We start from the raw sequence: 20,625 nt of genomic DNA, 5'->3' as shown, positions 1-20,625 counted from the left end.
CCTCATGGACTAGAGCTGTGTGACATAGGTATGTTGACATTACAATTGAAAGAGCATTTTGTCACTGTAATTGCTAATACACTATTTCGAAATCACAGACAGACTCCAGATTGTTGTGTGCTTTAAGTGTGTTTATTTAAGTGCTCAATATTGGAGGGGGTAGTGAAATGGTGAGGGGTGATGGGGGAGGAATGTCCATGGCAGAGTCCAGTCTATTAGTCTCACAGGTGCATTGCCCATATGGGCATAGGAAGTGGAGCTGGGGCAGTTTAAGTATGGACAGGGTGACAAAGTGGGACAGTAGGATGACAATCAGGGTGGTCTCATTTCTTGGTGGGGGTCTTGGCATCGTGCTCTGTCTTTGTCCTGGATCTCATGGACCGTTTGCGGGGTGGTTCTCCCTCTGCAGGGGGTGGGGTGCTGGTGTGGTGGTCCTGTGGCGGGGCGTCCTGTCCACTAGCGCCGGCGGAGGTGATGGGCAGTTCATCATCCATGCTAGTATCAGGGGCCCCTTGTAGTGCCACAGTGTCCCTCCTGGTGTTGAGTACTTCCTTCAGCACCCCTACGATGGTGCCCAAGTTGGAGCTGATGGTTCTGAGTTCCTCCCTGAAGCCCATATACTGTTCCTCCTGCAGGCGCTGGGTCTCCTGAAACTTGGCCAGTACCATTGCCATCATCTCCTGGGAGTGGTGGTAGGCTCCCATGATGGAGGAGAGGGCTTCGTGGAGAGTGGGTTCCCTTGGCCTGTCCGCCCGTGTCGCACAGCAGCCCTCCCAGTTCCCCTGTGTTCCTGGGCCTCCGTCCCCTGGACTGTGTGCCCACTGCCACTGCCCCCAGGTCCCTGTTGTTGTTGGGGTGGTGGGTTATCCTGGGTTCCCTGTAGTGGTGGACACACAGCTGATTGACGTGTCCTGGGGACAGAGGTATGGGCCTGCTGGGTGGGTGCTGTGCTTTTGTTTCCAGAGGGGGGAAGGTCTGTGGTGGCCTGTGACTGGGTGAGGGGAACCGACTGTCCCGAGGTCCCCGATGGGCCTGGCCTGTCATCTAGATCCAGTTGGACAGAGCTGCTGTCATCAGTGTGGACCTCTTCTGTTGGTGGTGTGGACATGTGTGGACCCTCCTGTCCTGTGACGTTGGGTAGGGGTCCTGCAGGGGTATAAAAGGATGGTTATTACATCTGTGTGTGTCATAGTGTGCAATGGGCGGGTGACCGTGTACCCCAGTGCTTGCATTCCTGTGTGGGCCCTTGTGTGATGATGGTTTAGGGGGTTGTATGGGTATGTGCAGTGGGCATGCTTTAGTGATGGGTGTCCATGCTTTGTTGTTGCATGCAGGGCTTGGTGTTGGGAAGGGTGGTTTGTGATGTTGGGACATATGTGAGGAGTTGGGGTGCTGGGGGTGAGGGTGGGGGTATGTGCTGGCATGCAGGTAGGGTGGGGGATGTAATAATTAAGATTTGTCTTACCAGAGTCCATTCCTCCACCTACTGCTGCGAGGCCCTCAGGATGCAGAATCACCAAGACCTCCTCCTCCCATGTTGTTAGTTGTGGGGGAGGAGGTGGGGGAACGCTGCCAGTCCGCTGAACCGCCTGGTGGTGTCTTGAGACCATGGAACGCAACTTCCCCCATAGGTCGTTCCACCTCTTCCTGATGTCCTCCCGATTTCTTGGGTGCTGTCCCACTGCGTTGACCCTGTCCACTATTCTTCGCCATAGCTCCATCTTCCTTGCTATTGAGGTGTGCTGCACCTGTGATCCGAATAGCTGTGGCTCTACCCGGACGATTTCCTCCACCATGACCCTGAGCTCCTCTTCCAAGAACCTGGGGTGTCTTTGCCGTGCCATGGGGTGGTGTAGGTGATGTGTGGGGTGGAGTGTGTGGTGATAAGTGTGCTGATATGTAGTGGTGTGTTGTGTGAGGTGCGTGGAAGTTCTGTGGGTGATGGTGTTGTGTGCCTGTGGATGCTGTTGTTCTTGCTGGTGCTGTCTCTCTCTGGCCTTCTTTCGGAATTTTTTGTCGAAGGGGTTTGTGGGTGATGTGGGTGTGTGTTTTATATTCTAATGGGTGTTTGGGAGTGGTGTGTGTATGTGTATCAGGTGTGTGTATTTCAAATTTTCCAATGTGGTAGTGTTTTGTAAGAGTGTGTGTATTTTGAGCGCGGCGGTGTGTACCGCCAATGGAATACCGCGGTTGAAAGACCGCAGCGTGGATTCGTGTGTCGTGATAGTGTGGGTGTTTTTCTGTTTACGTGACGGTGGAGGTTTTGTTTTCGCCAGTTTATCACTGACCTTTGGTGTGGCGGACTTGTGTGGGTGTCTGAATTTTGGCGGATTCCAAAATGTGGGTCATAATAGCTGTGGCGGAATTCCGCGGCCGCGGTGGTGTGTTGGCGGTCTTCTGCACGGCGGTAGGTGGCTTTTACCGCCAATGTTGTAATGAGGGACAAAGTATTCCCAAAAAATCGGGTGCCATGAAAATGCATGAGCTGCCATCTTTAAATGTTGTTTGTTGTTCTATATGACATGGTCAGGCACACATGGGCAGCCATTTTTGAATGTTTTTTGTCATAAGGTAAAACTAAAAACATTCAAAAGTGGCTGTCCATGGTTCTTTGTAGATGCACATGACTGGACGGCCACCCTGGAACATTTTTTGTTTAAGGTGTCCCAAAGCAAATAAGTATTAACTAAGCCAATAGCTCTGTAGCCAGATCTGAACCGCAAGACCTAATTGCTTTACTAATGCTTGTTATAAAGTATTAATATTATATAATAATATAAGTTTTAGGTATAATACATTATATGCTTGCCTGATAGAAGGATGGAGGCATTTTACCTTGTTGCTGTATAGCCTGAGAAAATTTTGTCAAGTATGACATCTGCAAGATGTTTCTCTAACTCTGATATTTCACTCTAAATTCTGAGTGTATAAAATTATCGAAAATGTATTTTCTTGGAGAAAATAGCTTTCTTTCAAGTCTACAAGCTTGAGCTTTTGCTAGCATGTTTGTTTTGTTAGCTTTTTTTGTTGTTGTTAGCTGTTCAGAACTCCTGTAACAATTTAATAATCACATCCTTTACAATCCATTCTCATCCTTAGGGGTGTTTGATTCCTCTCCTGAATTGTGTTCACCATTAGAATTCAAGAAATTGCTAGTTTCATTATCTATCTGCTGCCTCACCATATTACCTTCTGATGGGGATAGGAGGGCATCCCTTTCTTATGGATTACCCGAGTCTTCAGCCTATGATTGCTAATTGGCCTATTTTAGGTGCCATATTCTGACTCCAGTTGAGCTCCCCTTTTGGATCATGTGAGAAAACAGGATTTTTGCAGGTTTCACGCCACTTTTTACCCCCCTTTGGACTGTTAGCTTCCTGGGTTTTTTTAACTCTTGAGAGTGCACTGAGGCCTGCTGTCCAGACCTCAGGGGCAGTGTTCAGTCCCTATACAGTACAAAAGTTATGTTGAATTGGGTGTCCCCAATTGGCAAGTCCTGACTTACTTACAAGTCCCTAGCATATGGTACCCAGGTACCCAGGACATGAAAGGCAGAGTGTCTGCATTGGTTGTGCCACCCTGTGTGTGACAAAGTGAAAATATGGCTCCAGCCTGCCACTGCAGACTGGAAAGGCAGTGTCACACTGTCAGTTTGGCTTTGCCTTGGCCATTAATGACAAATTCCCGAAGTCCCTCAATAGTTCATGTAAGTCTCCTCTAAGGAAGGCCTATCAAGCCCTATGGCAATGAGCTGTATATTTCTAAACAAGATATATAGGGGGTCATTACAACATTGGCGGTAAAAGCCGCTTACCGCCGTGCAGAAGACCGCCAACACACCGCCGCGGCCGCGGAATTCCGCCACAGCTATTATGACCCACAGCTCGGAATCCGATAAAAATTCAGACACCCACAGAAGTCCGCCACACCAAAGGTCAGTGATAAACTGGCGAAAACAAATCCTCCACCGTCACACCAACAGAAACACGCCCATGCTATCACGACCCACGAATCCACGTGGCGGTCTTTCAACCGCGGTATTCCATTGGCGGTACACACCGCCGCGCTCAAAATACACACACATCTCCAAAACACCGCCACATTGGACAATTCGAAATACACACACCTGATACACATACACACACCACTCCCACACACTCAATACTATATAAAACACACACCCACATCACCCACAAACCCTTACGTCCAAAAATGTAGACGAAGGCCAGAGAGACAGCACAGCATAGACAACCCCACCATACAGAGGCACACAACACCATCACCCACACTACTTCCACGCACAAAACACCACACACCACTACATTTCACCACACTCATCACCCCATACACCACCCCACACATCACCTACACCACCCCATGGCACGGCAAAGACACCCCAGGTTCTCGGAGGCGGAGCTCAGGGTCATGGTGGAGGATATCGTACGGGTAGAGCCACAGCTATTTGGAGCACAGGTGCAGCACACCTCCATTGCTAGGAAGATGGAGCTATGGCGAAGAATAGTCAACAGGGTCAACGCAGTGGGACAGCACCCAAGAAATCGGGACGACATCAGGAAGAGGTGGAACGACCTACGGGGGAAGGTGCGTTCCGTGGTCTCCAGGCACAACATCGCGGTACAGCGGACTGGCGGCGGACCCCCACCTCCTCCCCCACAACTAACAACATGGGAGGAGCAGGTCTTGACTATCATGCATCCTGAGGGCCTCGGAGGAGTCGGTGGAGGAATGGACTCTGGTAAGTCAAATCTTAACTATCATATCCCCCACCCTACCTGCATGCTATCACAGACCCCCAACCTCACCCCCTCCCCTGTCACTCCAACTCCTTACATATGTACTACTAACACAAACCACCCATCCCAACACCAAGCCCTGCATGACACAACAAAGCATGGACACCCATCACTAAAGCATGCCCACTGCACATACCCATAACCCCCCCCTCAACCATCATCACACAAGCCCACACTCCAGGAATGCTAGCACTGGGGTACATGGTCACCCACCCATTGCACACCATGACACACACAGATGCAATAATCATGCTTTTATACCCCTGTAGGACCACTACCCAACGTCACCAGACAGGAGGGTCCAGACATCTCTACCCCACCCACAGACGAGGCCCACAGTGATGACAGCAGCTCTGTCCAACTGGATCCAGATGACCAGCCCGGACCATCGTGGGCCTCGGGACAGTCGGTTCCCCACACCCAGTCACAGGCCGCCACAGACCTTCCACCCTCTGGTAACACCAGCACAGCACCCACCCAGCGGGCCCATACCTCCGTACCCAGGACACGTCAATCAGCTGTGTGTCCACCACTATAGGGAACCCAGGATAACCCACCACCCCAACAACAACAGGGACCTGGGGGCAGTGGTAGTGGGCACACGGTCCAGGGGACGGAGGCACAGGAACACAGGGGAACTGGGAGGGCTGCTGTGCGACAGGGGGTGGACAGGCCTAGGGAACCCACTCTCCACGAGGCCCTCTCCACCATCATGGGAGCATACCACCACTGCCAGGAGACAAAGGCAACGGTACTGGCCAAGTTTCAAGAGACCCAGCGCCTGCAGGAGGAACAGTATTTGGGCTTCAGGGAGGAACTCAGAACCATCAGCACTGCCCTGGGCACCATCATAGGGGTGCTGAAGGAGATACTTAACACCAGGAGGGACACCGTGGCACTCCAAGGGGCCCCTGACACTAGCATGGACGAAGAACTGCCCACCACCTCCGCCGGCGCTAGTGGACAGGAGGCACCGCCACAGGACCACCACACCAGAACCCCACCCCACCCCCTGCAGACGGAGAACCACCATGCAAGCGGTCCCTGAGATCCAGGAACAGGACAGAGCACGATGCCAAGACCCCCGCCAAGAAATGAGACCACCCTAATTGTCATCCCACTGTCCCACTTTGTAACCCTGTCCATATTGGAACTGCCCCAGCTCCACTTCCTATGCCCATATGTGAGACTAATAGACTGGACTCTGCCATGGACATTCCTCCACCATCACCCATCACCATTTTACCACCCCTCTCCAATATTTAGCACTGCAATAAACACCCTTGAGGCGCAAAACAATCTGGAGTCAGTCTGTGATTTTGAAAATGTGTATTAGCAATGACAGTGACAAAATCCGTTCTCAAATGTAATGTCAACATACCTATGTCACACATCTCAAGTCCATGAGGAATCTAAGCAGATGACACACGTTGGTAACCACACCTGTGAAACCGTAATGGAAATGTACAACTCAGTTACCATATACTGGCTGAAATCGACAGACAGGATAGAGGTAGAAGTGTTAAAGTACTTGTAGTAGGCAGGAATGTGTTCTCACCTGTGTGTCACTGGAAATATTGCTGAATAACTGAGTCCCTGTTGTCAATGTCTTTTTCCTCTGCTTCCTCCTCATCACTGTCCACAGGCTCCACAGCTGCCACAACACCGTCATCTGGACCATCCTCCTGCAGAAAAGGCACATGTTGGCGCAAAGCCAGATTGTGAAGCATACAGGAGGCCACGATGATCTGGCACACCTTCCTTGGTGAGTAGAATAGGGAACCACCTGTCATATGGAGGCACCTGAACCTGGCCTTCAGGAGGCCGAAGGTGCGTTCGATCACCCTCCTAGTCAGCCCATGGGCCTCATTGTAGCGTTCCTCTGCCCTGGTCCTGGGTTTCCTCACTGGGGTCAGTAGCCATGACAGGTTGGGGTAACCAGAGTCCCCTAATAACCACACCCGGTGCCTCTGGAGTTGACCCATTACATAAGGGATGCTGCTATTCCGCAGGATGTAGGCGTCATGCACGGAGCCAGGGAACATAGCATTTACATGGGAGATGTACTGGTCTGCCAAACATACCATCTGTACATTCATCGAATGATAACTCTTCCGGTTCCTGTACACCTGTTCACTCCTGTGGGGGGGGGACCAGAGCTACATGGGTCCCATCAATGGCACCTATGATCTTAGGGATATGTCCAAGGGCATAGAAGTCACCTTTCACTGTAGGCAAATCCTCCACCTGAGGGAAAACGATGTAGCTCCGCATGTGTTTCAGCAGGGCAGACAACACTCTGGACAACACGTTGGAAAACATAGGCTTGGACATCCCTGATGCCATGGCCACTGTTGTTTGAAATGACCCACTTGCAAGGAAATAGAGCACTGATAGCACCTGCACTTGAGGGGGGATCGATGTGGGATGGCGGATTGCTGACATCAGGTCTGGCTCCAACTGGGTACACAGTTCCTGGATTGTGGCACGGTCAAACCTGTAGGTGATGATTAAATGTCGCTCCTCCATTGTCAACAGGTCCACCAGCGGTCGGTACACCGGAGGATTCCGCCATCTCCTCACATGTCCCAGTGGACGGTGCCTAGGAAGGACAACAGCGACCACAGAGTCAAACAACTCAGAGGTATGTACCCACAGTCTACACAGAACACGAAACATAATCCAAAAAGTTGCCTGAATGTGTGTTGAGTCTAGGCCTAGGTATGTATGACGCAGCTGATAATGAAGCCATGTGGGCCCCTGAAATGGCGGCTGCCTGACCTCTGAAGTGGGACAATGGGATGTGAGGTAACTGCGCTGGCATTGTACACCATCACGGTAGGCGGTAGAAGACCGCGGCGCAATGCTGCATTGATTAACATTGGACCCTATGGGTCCCAGGAGCCAATGACGAAGTGCGCCGGCGGTGATGATATGCACCGCCGCGGACGTCACTGCCGTGGACGTGACTGCCATTTTCTATCTGTTGAATCACTCTATACCTGATCTTCGACAGGAGAGGACCTACACTGCAAGTGCTGCTGTGACCTCGGTCTGGAAGAGACAATGGCTTGTGCGTCTGGGGAAAGGGCCCCTGCCTTCACTGCAGAGGAGTTTGAGAAGCTCGTCGATGGGGTCCTCCCCAGTACACGCTACTCTACGGTCCTCCAGACCAACAGGTAAGTACACAGTGAGCACGTTGTATGGGCTATGCCTGAGTGTAGAGGGCTGGTTGTAAGAAAGAAGGGGCCACAGTTCTGCGTGCATGAAGGACTGTGAATGCATGTGCCACATGGCATGGCTAGGGATGTGGGCCACTCACTTCGACGGTGCAGTTGCTAATGACTTCTCTTCTTCACCTGTACATTTCATGTAGGTCAGCGCCCACCAGAAGAAGGATATTTGGTGTGCCATCGCCAAGGACGTCCGGACCCTGGGGGTCCACCAGAGATGGAGCACCCACTGCCGTAAAAGATGGGAGGACATTCGCCGCTGGAGCAAGAAGACGGCGGAGGCTCAGCTGGGGATGGCCTCCCAACGTGGGAGGGGTGCCCGTCGCACCATGACCCCCCTGATGTTCCAGATCCTGGCGGTGGCCTACCCTGAGTTGGATGGGCGCTTGAGGGCATCACAGCAGACACAAGGGGGTGAGTACAACATCATTCTGCGGACTTTGCGTGCAGTGAAGGTGTCTGGGTGGGGGAGGAGGGCTGTGGGTTCCCCTAGGCCAGGGCGAGTTCCGTAGGCTAGGCCCCTCCGTAATGCAGGCCATGTGGCACTCCACCCCACCTCTGTAGAGTGCCAAGTACAGGTATACATGCCCCTGTGTCATCTATGTGTGCAGATGTCGACCATAGCCATGTAGGCCATATCCCAGGTACTGCATCTGTAGAGCCCAACAGCGCGGCGTAGTGCAGGGGGCTGCTGTGTCTGTATTGTCCACCAACGGTAGCGGTAAGCCATGCACTCAACCTGTCTTTCTTCTGTCGCCCCCCCCCCCTTTTTGTGGTCTCCCTGTTCTTGTGTGCATCAGCAACATCAGGCGGAGGTACAGTGGCACGGGAGAACGAGGGAGCTGCATCCCACATGGCCATGGAGGGCCACACCACGGACTCTGAATACACCAGTGGGATGGAGGGCGAGGGGAGCTTCACGGCGGTCACAGGATCTGCAACCAGCGACACGGACTCGTCCTCTGATGGGAGCTCCCTTGTGGTGGTGGCAAAATCTGTGCCCCCCACTTCTACAGGTACAGCCACCACCCCCCCTAACAGCACCGCCCTCCCAGCAGCCCCTCAGCCTTCGCCCCGTGCCCGCTCACCCAGGAGGGTGGGCATCACCTTCGCCCCAGGCACCTCAGCCCCTGCCCCTGTCACCTCTGCTGCCCTCAGTGAGGAGGCCATTGACCTCCTCAGGTCACTCACTGTTGGGCAGTCTACCATTTTGAATGCCATCCAGGGTGTAGAAAGAGAATTGCAACACACAAATGCATTCCTGGAGGGCATTCATTCTTGTCAGGCTGCCCTTCATCGAACCCTGCAAACTCTGGCCTCAGCACTGATGGCAGCCATTGTCCCTGTGTCTAGCCTCCCCCCTCCAACTTCCTCCACCCAGACCCAATCCCCTGTACCCCAGTCTATCCCAAGCACACCATCAGACCAGCATGCACACACGTCAACACACAAGGGAAGCTCAGGCAAACATAAGCACCACACATCCCACAGGCACTCACGCAAGCATCACACACATACAGACACAGCAACATCCACTGCCTCCACTGTGTCCCCCTCCTCGTCGTCTCCCTCCTCCCTCCCAGTCTCGTCTACACTCTCACCTGCATGCACTACCACCACAGCCACTAGGTACCGCACCAGCACACCCACCACCACACCCCGCTCACCCGCACTCACCACCCCACTACCATTTACACGTCCCCTGTGTCCTCTCCCAGTGTGTCTGTGACGCCCCCTCCCAAAGTACACAAACGCGGGCACACACCCACCCAACATACATCCACCTCACGACAGCCTCCAGCGCATGCACCTGCACCAAAAGCCACAAAAGTTACACCTCCTACAACCACCTCCTCTTCCTCCACTCCCAGACCCCTTCCAGCTACCCGTCCCAGTGTTCCTGAGAAACTTTTCATGACCTCTTTCCCACCCCCCCTCCAATTCATAGGTCCCGTACTAGCACCTCAGCCAAAAAATCTCTGGGACCAGTGGTGCCTGTTGTTACAGGTATGTGGAGTCCACCGGGCACCAGGGCAGCCAGTGTGACACGGAGCCACAGCACAGCCAGTCCCCCCCTGTGAAGCACCAGAAGTTGGACAGTGCCCGGCGGGAGTGGGGGAAGACTCCAGCCAGCAAAGCCGCTCACAAGGGTCCCGGGGGGAGTGTCAACTCAGCTGTGACTCCTCCCAAGGTGGGAAAGGGGCAGAAGAAATCGCCAAAGTCTGGGAGGAGCAGCACGGCGGAGAAGACCGCCATCATCCCCGCTGCCCAGGAGGCCACCTCCAGAGACAGTGCCCAGGAGGGCAGCCCCATCGTCACTGGCTAGGAGGCCGCCGTCAGAGTCAGTGCCCAGAAGGGCAGCCCGATCGTCAGTGGCCAGGAGGCCACCACCAGAGTCAGTGCCCAGGAGGGCAGCCCGATCGTCAGTGGCCAGGAGGCCACCGCCAGCCACAGCCCAGCTGCCCAGGAGGGCCCCGGCAGCCACAGCCCAGCTGCCCAATGAAGGACCGCCAGCCCCAGCCCAGTTGGGCAATGAAGGTCCGCCATGGCAAGCACCGCTGAACAGGGCAAGCACCGCTGAACAGGGCAAAGACCGCCATGTCAAGCACCGCTGAACAGGGCAAGCACCGCTGAACAGGGCTAAGACCGCCATGTCAAGCACCGCTGAACAGGTCAGAAACTACAAACTCAAGCATCGCAGAACAGGGCAAGCACCGCTGAACAGGGCAAAGACCGCCATGGCAAGCACCGCTAGCCCATGAGCGGCAGGGGCAGTGACGCAACTGGGACCGTCACGGGGAGAGTGATGCACTCTGGGCACCAGTCCCCCTCCAGAACCAGTGGAGACATGCATCCACTACGTCTGTCCTTAACAGGATGAAGCACTCTGGGCACCAGTCCCCCTCCAGAACCAGTGGAGACATGCATCCACTCAGTCTATCCTTGGCAGGAGGAAGCACTCTGGGCACCAGTCCCCCTCCAGAACCAGTGGAAAGATCCATCCACTACCTCTGTCCTTCACAGGATGATGCACTCTGGGCACCAGTCCCCCTCCAGAACCAGTGGAGACATGCATCCACTACCTCTGTCCTTAACAGGATGAAGCACTCTGGGCACCAGTCCCCCTCCAGAACCAGTGGAGACTGTTATCCACTTGAGGGACTGTGGCTTTGCACTCCCCAGGATGGTACAGTGGGCAACCCACCCACTGTAGAGACTTGAGAGACTGTGGCTTTGCACTCCCCAGGATGGTACAGTGGGCAAACCACCCACTGTAGAGTCTTGAGAGACCGTGGCTTTGAACTCCCCAGGATACAGCAGTGGGCATGGAGCCCCCTCGTGGATCTGGTGTGGTGCACTCATCCGGCTGAGGTGCCCCCCCTTCCCTTCCCCCTGAGGTGCCTGTTGTATTTCTATCTGATGCCCCGGCAGTGTTCTCTCCGTTTTGATCAGGTATCTGATGTGGGCCTCGCCCATGCATTTTGGGCCCAGTGGTCCACGGACAATGATTGGTGCATTACCTGCACTACTAATCGTGATGTATATTTTGTTTAATGTGTATATATATATATATATATGTATATATTTGCTTACTGTATTTTGATATATTACAATGGTTCTACTAATTTCCTTTTGTCTTTGCATTCTTCCGGGGGGGTTGGGGGTTGTTACTGTAATGTTTGGATAGGCATTGGTGTGTGTGTTGTAGTGGGTGAGGGTCGGGGTGGGGGTGGGGGTGTTGCGTGTGTGTGTCCTTGACTTTTGCTTCCCCCTCCCCTATGTCGTAGGTGCAGTACTCACTGTTGTGTTCGCCGCCGGCGTTGATGATGGTCGTATAGGAGCAGGAAGACTATCGCAGGGAGGATTTGGAGTTCCGGTTCTATGGTGTCGTCTTTCCTCGTGGGGTGTGTAGAGGTGAGCGTTTTCCCTTTGAAATGGCTGTTTCCGCCGTGTTTTTATCCGCGGGAAATCCGCCCCGGAAAAGGTGGCGGATTGGTAGGTTGTGATACTGTGGGCGGTACATTGTCTCCTGCCTGTCTGTTGGCGGTGACCGCCAAGCTGTTTGTCTGTACCGCCGTGGCGGTCGGAGTGTTAAAGTGGCTGTCTTTGTTGGCCGTTTCCGCCACGGTAATAATTCCCATTTATTTACCGCCGGCCTGTTTGCGGTCTTACCGCCGCTTTAACACCGTCTGCCAGGGTTGTAATGACCCCCATAGTTTCATATATGTCTTAGCAGCAAAACTCTAAAAGTTGTCATTTTGCTGAGGAAAGTTAGTAGCCCCATTGCCTAATACAGAATTACTGGCTGGCATCTGAGCCCGGCTAACTTCTGAATGGGACTAACTAACTGGGTGCTCTACGGTATCAAATAAATTGTGGCATTAAATGTGATTGGATGGTCAAGTTGGCATTTATGTCCCTTTTAAAGTTAAGCAACCTCCAAAGAGTTGTCACTCTGTCTCCCAGCTAGTCTAGTGGCCTCACAAAGGCCTTGGCACACAGAGAGCTTTCTGCCCACTGAAGAAGACATGTGAACAGCTCCCAGGATCGGGAACAAAGGCAGTTGCTGCAGAGTGAGCTGTGACATCCTCCCCCAGGATTGCCACTCGGATGTTAGCCCCAAAAAAGCCACCTTTGAAGGGCAGATGGTGATAACACTCCTGAGCAGGCTGCCTTTTGTTCCTGTAGACAAGCTGGAGACAGGGACAGAGAGGGAAACCCAGTGTTAGAACCAGGCTTCACATGGGCGTGTAGTCCTTAGGTAGCGTACATCTGGGGTGGGCTACCAAGCACCTGACAACAAGGAAAGCTCTTACCATGTTGGAAGGGGCAAGAATATTGCACTCTAGGATAGCCAGGTGCCACACCAGACAGGAACTTTGTCACCCAAGAGGAGGGGACCTACTAGCCCATTGGCTATTGACAGCATTGTCCCCATGGGGCACTTTTGTGTGATAAATATGGCACCCCTGGCACCCTCGAACTCAGTACACCATGGATTTGGAGAAAGGAGTGAAGGAGGACCATTCTGCTGGCGCTGAATGTGCATAAAGAGAGGCTGCACCATCAGAAGAACTGCACCTGGTGCATTTTGGGCTAGTGCAGTTTGGATTGTGTCTGTAGCTCCTGGATCAGGCAAAAGTTGATTCCCAGCCCCAAATTGAAGCAGTGTCTACAAGGGTCCATCAGCAGGCCCCCTGAAATAGCACCAGTGACATCAAAGCTGGAAGAGCCCAAACCGCCAAGTTGGTAGTCACTGCAGAGGTTTTGCCACTACCATACACCAGGCACTTCAAGAGACTTATCTGAGAATGAAAAAAGTTGCACTCCTGTATGCTGGACCCATTGGTGTTGTCCGTTTTTGGAAGTGTCGCCCAAGCGAGAAGCTAGCCCCCACCAAAGATTTGCAGCCTGACACCACTGTGTCGCGAGAACCGAACGTCTGCCACAGCTGCCCTTCTACCATTGCAAAGTGGACCTCCAGGGACCCCAAGTTTAGTGACCAAAGTTGTCCCACCTCACTCGTGGACCAAGGGCTCGTCCAGAACTTACCAGGACCACTTCGTTGTGGTCGTTACTGGTTGTCTCCTAAAGGCTGGAACTGGACTGGAAAAGGCTCTTGTGTCCAGGTCAATAGTATCCTTACTGGCCTTCTAGACCTCTGCCCTCTCGCAATTGGTCGCCCAACTTGGGTCGGAGTTGCTGGACTAATTCTTTCAAATGTTCAAATGTTTACAAACTTTTTGTTGACCAATCCTTGTTTGTGACTGCATTTAAAAGTGAGGATATCTTCTGAAATCTTTATCTCCAGAACCCTCTGGTGGATTTTGTTCACCAAAGACTCTAAAAATGAATACAAATATAATGTATTTTTATAAATTGATGTCTCCTTTCTTTTGTTTACCATGACCTTCTTATTTCATTGTTTGATGCTGTTAGATGCTTTGCACATAGTTTCTTTCCTACACTTTACTGCTTGCAGGCACAGGATTGAGCTTAAGTTTAAGTAAACAAGCCTGACTGCACCGAAGATGGTACTTGTGAGTGTACTGTACGATAAGGCCCCACAGCCATATCATATAGTACACCCAAATCCTTACAAATCAACTTTGAATCCAGTTAGATCTCTCCTTTTGGATCAACTTTGCATTCTTGAGGTGGTGCATATGTGTTTCTAGCAATATTATTTTTCCAAAAGGCTGTTGGGATAGAATGAAACTAGAAGGAGTATCCCCTATGTCCCTCTGCTTCTTCAGGGAAGCCTGCTCTGTTTATGAATAATAAGGTAGTTAGAAAGTCCATACCACTAGGGAGTGCCAGACGCTGGAGCTGTAGTGTTCACCCTTTCTCTGAAGTATATGTTTTTTTTTTTTTACTTAGAAACAGTATCTCTGGATCTCAGCTAACAAGACATTATGGAATAAACTTGGCGATACCTGAAAGTGATTAACCCCCCTAAAATAGAATTACTGCTCCCGAACCCAACTCGCTACTTAACCATTTCCGCACCGGCCTTCATGCGTTGTCACACCAATTGTTCAATCAACCCTCCCAGAGGCCCAACAAAACCCTCACCTAGTGTTAGGTAATCACCTTCCTATCTCTTCCCCCTACCTTCTCCCGTTCTACGGTCCTCTTCTACCCTCTCTACATCTTCCCTTTCGTAATTTCCCTTTCTTTCTTTCATTCCTTTCCCACTCCACGTTTGTGCGACACATAAACCATTGTCAACTAAGATCCCATACTCTGTACACTGTTTCCTGCGCCTAACATGACTAATGCTATTTGTCAAGATATCATTTGTGAACGTTTTGTTACTTATGATGACATGCCAACCGTTTGTTCACACTTTTTCTCAGTAAAACTTTTGAAATTAAAAAAATAAGACATGCTATGTGGGGTCTGGTGAATTTTTTGAGCACGTCCCAGTAACAATGTCTGATTTGTGTGCTTTTCAATGTTCATTATTGAGAAATTATGAATCATTACTACGGTGATCATTATCATTTATTACCCACCAGCGGGCTCTGCCAACATAGGGGGTCATTCCGACCCTGGCGGTCAAAGACCGCCAGGGCCGCGAATGGAGGAAGCACCGCCAACAGGCTGGCGGTGCTTCCCTGCCCATTCTGACCGCGGCGGTAAAGCCACGGTCAGAAAACCGGGTCCGGCGGTTTCCCACCGGATTTCCCCCGGCTGGGCAAATCCGCCAGGGCAGCGCTGCAAGCAGCGCTGCCCAGGGGATTCTGACCCCCTTCCTGCCAGCCTGTTTCTGGCGGTTTACACCGCCAGGAAGAGGCTGGCGGGAACGGGTGTCCTGGGGCCCCTGGGGGCCCCTGCACTGCCCATGCCACTGGCAGGGCCCCAGCCTGCTTTTCACTGTCTGCTTTGCAGACAGTGAAAAGCGCGACGGGGGCAACTGTACCCGTCGCACCCCCGCAACACCGCCGGCTCCATTCGGAGCCGGCTTCTGTGTTGCAGGGCTCCTTCCCGCTGGGCCGGCAACCGCCGCCCGCCGGGGTCAGAATGACCCCCATAGTTGGTTCAGATGTTCCTAGCGAACACTGCCAGGTATCTGCAAATTGGTTTATTGATTACACATAGCTACATAAGTATCCTTCATTAGTTTCACTGTAGAAACACACATCGGACATGTTCACACCTACACACACACACATACAAAATACTTAAACACACTACACGGATGAGTCTCTGTAGGACGCTGGTCTGCTCAGAAATGTTATTTGTCTAGTCTTGTCGGGTTTTACTAGCACTGATCCTAACAGTGTGTTGAACAAACACAATATACACCCACACTCAGACAAACACAAAGATCATTCCCGCCAGGAACTAAAGCTTTTCAAGCTCAATCCAACTCCAAGCACGGCCGACAACTGTCTCCTGGTAGAACCCTGGCTCACTCTTTCTTCATATATTCGATCAACCAACCAGAAAGGACATGTATCCACAGTTTGCACAAATGTCATGGCACACACACTCCTCTCTTAACAAAGACAGAAGATAAATGAAGCACCAATCTAGGATGCCACACAGCCTTTCACATCTGTGTTATTGTATTTTTAATTATTTACTTCTAAAAGGTGTCTTGGGTTTCTAATGACATTTCTTCGAGTACTGGTTATGAGTCTTAACTTATATAGGATTGTCAGAATCTGAGTACTGGTCCCAAAAAGGATCTGAATGACCCAATTAAATGGTGAAGCCTTTTAGCACAGCCTGCCTCTAATTCCTTAGTTTCCTGTAGCAGCTCTAAGTCATTGTTCTACATTTTCAAAACAATGTTCACAGCGAGGGTGTAAAAATTGTAAAATAATAAGTTATCTTTTGCAAAAGCTCACAAGATTTAAATCTCAAATCAGTAATGCTGTCTCTCTACTGGGGCATAGTGTAGCCTTCCAATAATATTTGATAATTTGTTTTAATTTCCCTATTCCATTTTCTGCCTTGGAAATATTGGCACTTTTCTGAATATACACAACTCTATAGCCATCATTACGATTCTGGTGGTCACTAGACCGCCAGACTTGCAGTGGTGGTCAGGACCACCACAGCTGTGGCGGTCCAAACTGCCACACTACGACTCTGGCAGTCCAACCGCCAGAATACCGATGCCTCCGCTGGGAACGGTGATCCCGATGGGTTGACAGTGGCAGAGGTCAGAATCAGCCGGGGTAGCGCTGCATTCTCCACCAGCCTTTTCATGGCGGTTTCACCACCATGAAAAGGCTGGGAAGCCACAAGGGGGCCCCAGCATTGCCCATGCACTTGGCATGGGCAGTGCCGGAGTTCCCCTGCCCAGCACCCTTGCCATGTTCTCTGTCTGCTGTGCAGAAAGTGAGCATTGCAAGGGTGCTGGTGCCCCATGCAGGCGGTAGCATTGCCGCTGACACGATTACGAGCCGGTGACAATGCTGCTGCCTCTTTCCTGCCCCGCTGATGGGCAGAGACCTTGGTTTCCACCCGTCAGCCCAGTGGGAATGTCATAATAGGTCCGACTGGGAGGTCGCCAGTAAGACGGCAACCTCCCCATCTGAAGTTTGGAAGACCGGAAGACCCGTCCGCCAAACTCATAATCAGGCTTTTTAAGACTTTAATTTCCACCCATCAAATTCTGGATGTTGGACCTTTACTGGGTAGTCCATGCACATATCTGAATGTTTTTGTGACCTCCCGTCTTCTACCTTTATATATTGTACATGCCTGCTTTGCCACTTCCAGTACTTCTATTGCTTGACTTCTCTGTACCAGCAAACCCACCTACTCGCAACAGGACTTACCAGTTCTTTTTTCTTTGATTAATTTTCTGTCCACTGGTCAGTCCTCTGCAACTAGAACGTAGGTACGTACATGCATTTAGTGGCGTGAAAGTGATCAGAGCCATTTGTTACAGTTCAGTATCTTATCCTTTACACTATCCTTTACAGAATAGATGGGTATAAGTGTCTTTTAGAAAAATACATTTTGCGTATTAGCCTAACATGGTTACTGTAATATTTGTTTGTTACTTTTAGACCTGATTTCAAAGAGGTATATTGCTTTGAAAGTAATACTTCAGCAGTAATGTGTTATATTTTTGCGAAATCCTAGTAAGAAACATAATCAAAGAACTTCAATCAATCATTCACTGATTTGTAAAGTGTGGCAAATCACCTTTGAGGGTCTCAACACATTGGGGCTGATTTCTGCATCATGGTGAACTGTTCACTTGAACAGCCAGGTCTTGAGTTCATTCCTCAATTGCCAGAGCAATGAGGCGGACCTTAGGTGCAGAGGAAGGTGGTTCCAAGTTTTGCCCACCAGGTGTGAGAAGGAGCGTCCTCTGTTGTTTCTTCGGTGAATTTGGGGGGTGTTAGAAATGGGGTCTTTGATTGGCAGTCAGGTTCCCCCCTGTCCAAGGAAGGACCCTCACTCTAGTCAGGGTAAGTCACACACAATCCAAATTATCCTGTGCCCACCCTCTGGTAGCTTGGCACTGAGCAGGCAGGCCTAACTTAGAAGGCAATGTGCAAAGTATTTGTGCAATAAATCATGCAATAACACAGCAGAACACCACAAAAATACACCACACTGTGTTTAGAAAAATATATAATATTTATCTGATAAGATGCAGGTCAGAACGATTAAAATGCAATAAGTATATGTTGAGATATCACTGTAAAAGTGATATAAAGTGTCTTTAGTCTTTTAAAAGCAATAAATGTCTCTTTCAAGCACAAAGTAACTGGTTCGCGTTCAAAATCTCTGCAAAGAACCGCAGAAGAGGAGATGCATGGAAAACAAGGAGGTGTGCGTCAATTTCTCGGGCCGCACATGGTGATGCGTCTAGTTTTCACGCAGGGACGTCTGTGTGTCAATTTCTGACGCTTAGTCGTGGATCCTCTTCGGGTTGCGGGGTTTTCAGATGCCCTGGGGATGATGCGTAGATTTACTGCACTGACAGGACGAAGTCAAAGGGGCTGCGTCGATCCGGTGGGTGTTGCGTAGAAATTTCTACCTCACGGCAGGCGCTGCGTCCATTCTTCTCTGGAAGTCGGGCTGCGTCGTTCCGGCTCAGCTGTGCGTCGATCCAGTGGGCAGTGTGTCTAATTTCCAGATGCTACGCTGGCACTGCATCGATCTTCTCGTTGCGAAGTCGGGCTGCGTCGCTCTGGTTCCAGCGTGTGGTGAATTTTTCACTGCGGTGCAGTCTGTGCATCGTTTCTGGCAGGCTGTGCTTCGATTATCACTGCGCAAGGAGTCCTTCTTGTAGAGATGAAGTCTTTTTGGTACTGAGACTTCAAGGAACAGGAGGCAAGCTCTATCCAAGCCCTTGGAGAGCACTTCTCAGCACAGCCAGAGAGCAGCAAGGCAGCAGAGCAACAGCAAGGCAGCAGTCCTTCACAGAAAGCAGTCAGGTGAGTCCTTTGGGCTGCCAGGCAGTTCTATTGGGCAGGTTGCAGATTCTGGTTCAGGTTCTCCTCTCCAGGAAGTGTCTGAGTTGGTAGGGGCAGAGGCCCTGTTTAAATTCCCAAATGTGCCTTTGAAGTGGGGGAGACTTCAAAGAGTGGCTTAGAAGTGCACAAGGTCCCCTTTCAGTTCAATCCTGTCTGCCAGGGTCCCAGTAGGGGGTGTGGCAGTCCTTTGTGTGAGGGCAGTCTACTGTCCTTTGACATGTAAGTGTCAGGCCCTCCACCCTCCCAGCTCAGGAAGACCCATTTAAAATGCAGATGTATGCAAGTGAGGCTGAGTATCCTGTGTTTGGGGTGTGTCTGAGTGAATGCACCAGGGAGCTGTCAGCTGAACCCAGGCAGATGTGGATTGTAAGGCACAGAAGGATTTAAGTGCAGAGAAATGTTCACTTACTAAAAGTGGAATTTCTAAAATAGTAATATTAAATCCAACTTCACCAGTCAGCAGGATTTTTTATCACCATTCTGGCCATACTAAACATGACCACCCTGCTCCTTTCAGATCAGCAGCTACCACTCAAACAGTATATGAGGGTAGCCCCAATGTTAGCCTATGAATGGAGTAGGCCTCACAGCAGTGTAAAAACGAATTTAGGAGTTTTACACTACCAGGACATGTAAACTACACAGGTACATGTCCTGCCTTTTGCCTACACACCACCCTGCCCTATGGGTTACCTAGGCCATACCTTAGGGGTGTCTTATATGTAGAGAAGGGGGGTTTTAGGCTTGGCAAGTACTTTTAAATGCCTAGTTGAATTGGCATTGAAACTGCACACACAGGCCTTGCAATGGCAGGCATGAACCAAGGTTTAGGAGCTACTTAAGTGGGTGGCACAATCAGTGCTGCAGGCCTACTAGTAGCATTTAATCTACAGGCCCTGGGCACATATAGTGCACTTTACTAGGGACTTATAAGTACATTAAATAATCCAATTGGGTATGATCCAATGTTATCATGTTTAAAAGGAGAGAGCATATGCACTTTATCACTGGTTAGCAGTGGTAAAGTTCGCAGAGTCTTAAAACCAGCAAAAACAGTATCTAAAATGTGGAGGGAGGGAGCGAGGCAGGCAAAATGTTAGGGGTGACCACCCTAAGGCTGTCATGTCTAACAGGGGGTGTCTGCGAGGAAGAGGGAGGTGAATCGTAGGTGTCAGGTCAGTTGTTGGAAAGTCATCCGTTTGTTGATGTATGCTGGTCCTTCATTGTGCCGGGCCTTGTATCATGCAAGATCTTAAACTGGCATCTCTTCTGGATCAGGAGCCAGTGTAGCTTCTGGAGGTGGGGTGTGATGTGGGTCCAGCTGGGGAGGTTGGGGATGATTATTGCAGCTGAGTTTTGTATAGTCTGTAGTCTTTTCAGGGGGGATGCAGTGATTCCTATGTAGAGGGCCTGCATAACGGTCCTAGTGTTGACTAGGAGCCACCTGAATAACTTCAATGTGGTACTCATAACTGCCCAATTAATTATAGTCTAAGTGGTAGATATTCCTGGTAAGAATCAGTGCCTCATTAAGGGATTAGTATTGCTACTAACTCCATTTGGCTCCAACTTGCCACAATGAAATTAAATCCAAAAACTGATGAACAAGGATGAGTATAGAAC

The sequence above is a fragment of the Pleurodeles waltl genome, chromosome 6 (genome assembly GCF_031143425.1).
Source record: "Pleurodeles waltl isolate 20211129_DDA chromosome 6, aPleWal1.hap1.20221129, whole genome shotgun sequence".
Classification (NCBI taxonomy): domain Eukaryota; kingdom Metazoa; phylum Chordata; class Amphibia; order Caudata; family Salamandridae; genus Pleurodeles; species Pleurodeles waltl.
The sequence above is the reverse complement of the archived record's forward strand: the minus strand, read 5'-3'. Positions refer to the sequence as shown.